Here is a 7,588-nt window from a genome sequence, read left to right on the forward strand (position 1 = left end):
TCATGTTAGCTTGGAATGGAGGAAGCAAGATCTCCGATGATTAGCTTGGTCTTGTGTTGTAAGGATACTTGATCATGTTAGCTTGACTTGGTTAGGCCCAAACCATTTCATGGTAGCTTTAGGGGAAAAGCCTATACTCTCTCACTTTTAGGTTGACTTGCATGCAAAGTGCATTTTATGGTAGCTTGATTTGCATGCAAGGTGTATTTCATGGAATATCCTGAGATTAGTTTCACATGGTATCTTAGGGTTGTTCATGCTTCCCTATGGTTAGCTTGAATCTACTTGATTGGTTGCAAGGTGTTAGGTTTGTTGTATCCTTCTTTTAGTAGCGTGGTTAGTATGTTGAGACTCTTTCCATGGTAGTAGGTCTATTATGGTAGTATGTTGAGCTCAATAGACAAGGTTATCAAGAAAAGTTATCTTTGATTAGGTTGGTCTAGAGAAGTACTTAGTATAGATGGTAGTATGTGAAGCATTCCATAAATTGCACAAGTATAACATTAAGCTATATATGACACGAGCCCTACATGATGTATGCTTATCTTGGATATATCTATAGTTTCTTTCCATGACATGATTGACTTAACATGATAGTTTCTTAACAAGAGGGATTATGTCTATTATATGACTCCTAAGATGACATGAACAAGACTGGGTGACTTCAAGATACGCTTAGTGTGTGCGGTATTTTGGGATGCTTCACATGCATTGCACAAGTGTGTTTTGAGGTTGCCTAGGGGTATAGTGCTTATATGTTATAATGAACTTAGGTCTTAATTATGAAAGTGGACTATGATCAAGAATGACCAAAGAGATGTACTTCGCTTTTGTAGTGGTATGTGATGCTACCTTAGCCTTGCACTAGTATACGTGGAGGTGGCTTGTGAGTAGTTCATTTGAGTAAGAAGGACAATGATTTAAGTATGAACTCTTATATACTTTATGATGCTTTTATATGCTTTTTTATTCATGTTATGCTTATATCTTTATCTCTTATGATTATTGTAAGACCCCGAAAATGGGATAAGGTGTCTAGAGCCTAACATATTTTTCTTAATGTTCTAGTGTCCTAAATATGCTTAAAATATAGTTTATAGGCGGTAGCTAAAATATTAGAGGTATACTAAGACATTCGACGACCAAGTCACCTAGATGGATAATATGTGGTTTTATGTGTTTATTGGTGTTTCATGATGTTATAAGGTCCACAATGGCTTATTATGTAGTTTAGAGGCAGTGTACGACGTTTGAAGTGATTTGGAAGTCGAACGTCAAGGGACGACCAAGAGGTTCGACGACTAGTTGCTTATGTGCCTCATGTGTGTATGCATGCTTAAATTTGTATGAAACGATCCTAATAAGTCTTAAAATGGTAATGTTATTATATTAAGTTTTGTGAAGTTTGGAGGTCAAACGCCCAAGAACGTCCAAGGCGTTCAAAAGATAGCCCCTAAGACGTTAATCGTATGTCATGTTGGGGCCAAGGCTATTAGGACGTCTTACATGTGTTTTTTTTTTGGAAGAAGGACCCAAAACCAGTGTGCAGGCTGTCCCAGGCAGACCCTGGTGACGGAGCAGTCAACGGCAGCCCCGTAAAAGGGTCCCGTTGAGGGGATTAGCCAAGGGTTAAGGGAGGAACCTTGGTCATCCACTTTATCCCACGACGGAGGTCTGTGACGGCCTGTCGTGGCTGTGACGCCCCGTCCAGGCCCATCCGTCGCGCGACTGTCTCCTCTGGAGGTCTGCTGCCAATTGAAGGGGTGAATGAGAAATTTACCCCACTTCCTAACATTACTATAATAGGTTTATGTATCTATTTTTGGGTGTATATAAGTCATCAAAAACGTGATCACCCCATTAAAGAATCCTCTCACACGTAAGAAACCTTTCCCTCAAAAAATATTTCCCTTCAAACCTCCATTGTTGGTGAAGATCAAGAACATATTCAAGATGGGTTTTGTATGGATAAATCATAAAGTTTTAGAGTTTTTCAACTAGACAAAGGTATGGTGATCGTCATATCTAGTAATCTTTTCATCTAGAGAGACATTCCCAAAGATTTCAAAAGAGATTAATATGATCAAAAACTTTCTTATTCAATCTTCCATGGTTCTCTCTTAAACTGATTTCAAAGGCATAATATGAATGTATTGATGATTTTCTACTGATTTGGAAGTTTTTTCAATCCAATTTTATGATGAACCCATGCTTCCTCACCAAAATGATTTAGCCTTGCATGGACTTTGTGATCTTGAATTGTTATAGATTGAATTATGATTCTATTACGTCGGAGTGATTGTATATTCTGTGATTTACATGAATTTATGTTGAATTTATTTTGAAGGATCCATGAGGATCAATGTATGAAGATTTGAACATGAATAGCCTATGTTTCTACATGTTGCCTTGAGGTCGATTGTGAGAGCGGTTGTGTAAAGTTTTGATTATGCATAAAATTTTGTAGCTACTTTTTAAGGGTGATTTAATGGATGAATTTTTTAGGTATAAATCCCTAATGATCAAATTAACAAAGGCATGCATGAATTGATCTAGATTCCCTTAGGTTATGAAGTCAAAAAGCTAAATGTGTGATGGATCTCAAATTGTGATTAGATGAAGCATGATTTCGTATTGATTTATTATCTAATTAGCTACTTCCTAATGATTATATTTTTGATAAAATAGGAATGATGATTAAAGCCTTAGGGAGTTCATAGTATTGGTAAATTCTCCTATACTCTAGCAAATCGACGAGCCTAAATACCTATGTTGTAAACTTAATCTTAAGGGTATGTAATCATGATTTAAATATGGTTAAATGTAGGTTTATCTACTGCCTCAGATTGATATTATATACAAAATATGATTTAAAATCAATGCAAGTGAAGTTAGCTAATGAATTATTCTACTTTTCTAGTATGTTGATGTGTTGTATTATGTTATAGTATAATCTTGTAGAGACTTGTACATAGTTTCTTATATGTTTAAATTACATTTAGATAATTCCATATATGTGTTTTATTTATGAATAAGGTTTATTGATCAATGATGATCAAATGTTGAGAAATTGGTAAGAATGCTTATTCCCTCTATTCTTCTACTTCTCTATTTCTTTATAGTAATGTTGATGAAGCCTTGTATGACATTGTGTGGAATGGTCCACTTATAGCGGCGGTGTTTACTTTATTGTCATTATATATGTGTTGACCATGGACTTGAAGGCAAATTGATGAATACATGATTTAGAGATTTAAATGATCACCTTATGAGGTAATTGTGCCTATCTTCATATCTAGTTGTGATCTAGATTGTGTTGATATTGTATGAGCATGTGTATATTCATGTCAGGGTATTGTATAGGTGCTTCCATTTATGTGTTAAAATGGTCAGTAGCCCCTACCCATGTACCCCTTATATGAAAGTGTAAATAGCTAAAGTTAGGAGAGTTGGTTATAATGTTTATATTGTCTTGCCTCCTATGCTCTTATGTGTTGTGTGGTATGTTCTTGGAAGTATAATGTGGTCTAAGAGGGTGGCTGCCTAAATAAGTTATTGATAGCCATCGTGTGATCATGTTGGTCAATGTACACACACTCTCACTTACATGCATGTTATAAGTAGTATAGGTCATGGTGTCTAAATGAAAGGTTGTTTTCATATTCACTAATGTCTACTACTATTCATGTAAAGTATATGTATGTGAAGTATGTTATGTATTCCTTGATAAGATGACTTGATAGGTGTACTAGTATCGGCAAGGGTATGGGACCTTGTCTATACATTGCACATGTGTATCTTGATAAGATAGTTCATATGTTTGGTTTCTATGTATATGAAAGATGAATATATGAACATGTTTTGAATATGATGTGTATAAAAGGATGAAGTATGAATGTTCATAGTGTCTTAGTGGGTTTATATGAAATGTTTTCTCATATAGTTATTCCTATAGATTCATGCATTGATATATGATTTTTTGTGACTTAGTGTGTTATGTGAAATTTTCTCTCACATATATGTATACACACACATATGTATGAATATCTAGTCAAGAGAGGGGCCTTGAATGGTGTATTCATACTGCTTTACATATGCTATGTTCATGTGAGTGGGTTCTTTTACATGATTTAGGTTGATAAACTTCCATCTATGACCTATGAGTTCAGCATATGAGGGGATGACCCTGCTAAACCTATGATTAATAAAGTAAAAATATAATAAGGTTTTTAATTAAGGGAACGTAGCTTAGCACTGAGTGAACTTGAATATGAGTGTGTATCCCTTCCCATGGTAGGAAGGTAGGTCACCATAAATCTCACGAGTTGGATAACCACAATGCCTCAATGGGCATAGATAGGGTTTCCATAAGTGAATAACTACAATTCCTAATCTTGGAATAAAGAGGGTTTTCACATATACCTCAAAGTTTCATGACTATGTTGCCACCATAGGATACTAACTAGTGGATCCACCTAGAAAGCTATGTCACATTTGGTTCTACTTTGGCCGGTAGACCACCTCCTTTCGGCGTGGGGTTTTATGACACCGGATTCCATGTTTAGCATCACATGGTCTATGTCATTTAAGGCTATGGATTCCCTAAAGTAAAATTGACAATGGAAGTAAATGACTAGGAACCTAAATAGAATGACTTAAGGGAGGTTACTTAAGATAGGTGGAAGTAATGAACCCATCTAGACATTGCACAAGTAGCTCCTTAGGAAGTTCAAGGAAGGTGTTCTAATGCATGTCACTATGTATATGTTCCCTATGCATGACATTGTAGTATTTGTCTACTTGTTATGAAGATGTGCATGATAAAAGTCTTTATGTGTGATGTTGATCTTGTTGACTATATGATGAAGTTCTTGACTTCGCTATGTCTATGTGGTATTATACTTCTATGATGGTATGTATTGACTTGTGTAGATGATATGTATGATTTTCTTTGTGTTCGTAAGGTGATACATTGCACCAAGTATCCCTAAAGGATTAGTTGGGAGATTAATAAAATAAAAGGAAGAGTTCACTGTAAAGAGGAATGAGCTCATTGTAAAGTGACCTCAATTTGGACTTAAATTCTATATGTGCTTTTCTATGATTTTTGTCCTTCGATTGTGTTTATATGAAGCTTTAAAATGATATATATGATAATGATAAAGGTTTTATGATGACTTACTCAAAATGGCATGAAGTATGATTTCAAAGAAAGTGTCCCTTTTAAATGCATGTTTTTGCATGGTTGCCATACTTAGTGCATTCTTGTAATAATCCCATTCTTCTCTAATTTTTAAACAAAGTGTAGGTTATGTATGCTTAACGGATATCTTGAATGGTTAAGAGCTTGATAGGTGATTGGCAAGCTCAAGGAAAGGAATCCTTAAGTCAAAGAATGTCCTAATGTGTACTTATTGTAAAGTCTATTAAATATTGTATAGTTTGTACTATGTCTTAAGGTCCATGTCCCTAATGTACTCCAAAGTTATTGAGTCTAACATGTCAAAGAGACTTAGAGTCTATATATGTATTATGACTTATACTTTATATGTATATGAAGTAAAGTTCCTAGCATATGAGGTGCTATGAAAAGTTCTAAATTTTCCGCTAAATTTACTATGTCGATGCGATGAATGATAACTATAGGCTTGTATAAGATCTCCGAGAGGTCAAGTACACCATGTTACTTCTAGGGGGTGCTCCCCATTCGTGAAAATTATGTTTATTATTGACTAACCCTTAGAGATATCTTATGTTTGGATGATAGTTTCCATACTTAGTACATATCATACTAACGCACATTGCCTACATGTTGTCCATGTAAGGTCTCAAGAAGGTTTAGTTGCTTGGTAGAGTTCCAAGGTTTCAAAGAAGAGAAGATTGGTGAATCCTCATAGCATCCGAGGACACCACCACTATGATGTCTTTTATATTCTTTCATGTTTAGACTTTTAGGGGACTTGAATAAACACTATTCTACTCATGATGTCATATATGGTTTTGAGACATATGTTAGACGTTTTATGAAATGGCTTCCACATTATATTTTTGAAGAAAAAAGTTTTAATTCCATGTAATTATCATATTTATGCAATGAATAATGTTAAAGGTCTTGTAAAGTACCTCTGAGAGGTCAAGTATGCCATGTTATGAACTAAGAATGCCCTAACTTCTAGGGTGTACATGCGGGTCGTGACACAATCCTTTAACCAACTTTGTCAGATGTTCGAGTTGTTCTTCAGGGGAAGAAGTAGCAGCCACTATTGTTTGTATGATCACTGGAGATATAGGAGAATAGCATGAATTATCACGTAAGTTTATCTTTATTGGACTCACGTTACACAATAAACGTGGAGATGATTCATTGGTTGATTCATAGTTCTTTCTTATGGTCGAGTTCATTGAACTATATTGCTCAAATATAGCTAAGGTCTTCTTGATATTTTCAATAACACTGCTTTCCCCTTCTATAGCATTTGTGGATGATGTTGATCCTTTTGGAGTCGCAGACCCAAAATCTAGAGTAGATACGGACGACACTTGAAATTTTTGTGGTGATAGCGTAGCATCCTTGCTTCTCGTAATAGCTCTGAAACATCCAAAGGTAACACCAAGAATGCCTTCAACTTTAGTAGAGAACTTGGAGCTAGTGTCCTTAGAGGCAGTTGATTGAGAGTTGTTCTTTATGGAAGTCATCTCTATATTCTTTGATGCTTGAAAAGTTGAGACGAGAGGTAGAGGTTGTCCCACTAGGCGTACACGAATTTGTAGACATTGAAATTCCCGTCGATAAAACAATAATCAAGAATGGAAAATTATAGCAACAATCATTTATTACTTCAAATGTAAGTGTTACAATCTCTATGATTCCTCTGAATTTGCCTTTTCAAATATAAATTCAAGGTCTCTTGAGCTTGATCTTTGAACTTGGTATTTATCTTGATCTTGCTTGAACTTGAACTTGGACTTGGACTTGATCTTGCCTTGGAGTTTATCTTGATCTTGAACTTGAACTTGAAATTTATCTTGATCCTGACTTCTTGTTGAATCCGAGGTCTAAGATATTGATATCGAATGCGACGGTCTTGATCTTGATCTTTATCGTTCTTGAAATTTAAATGCTTGAACTCTTGGACTTGTAGAGAAATCTGCGACTTTTGATCCACAAGATTTTGCTAGCTTCTTGTTAAAGTTATTTGTCCTCTTTTTTGAATTATGAAGACCCCTATTTATAGTTTTAAAATAGGGGAGTTGTGATTGAAATAGGACTCTCCTCGGCTAATCAGATTCAATTGACATGACATATGGGCTTTGTGGAGCGGACTTTAACTAAATTCATATTGACTGAATTTAAATAATTAATTCAATTATATTAATCCATAATATTGATTTCATAAGTATATTCATTAATTTAATATAATCCAAATCATTTAATAAATTTATACTTAAATAAATTTTAAATGGTTACACTCTTTTTCCCTCTTTCTATTGCTTTATTCTTCTATATTTTTTTTTATCTTTTTAAGCTTTAGTTTTACGACATGTTATCAACACGATTACTCTACTATTGAAGGATTGAAGCAAAATA

The sequence above is a fragment of the Solanum lycopersicum genome, chromosome 2, assembly GCF_036512215.1.
Source record: "Solanum lycopersicum chromosome 2, SLM_r2.1".
NCBI lineage: Eukaryota > Viridiplantae > Streptophyta > Magnoliopsida > Solanales > Solanaceae > Solanum > Solanum lycopersicum.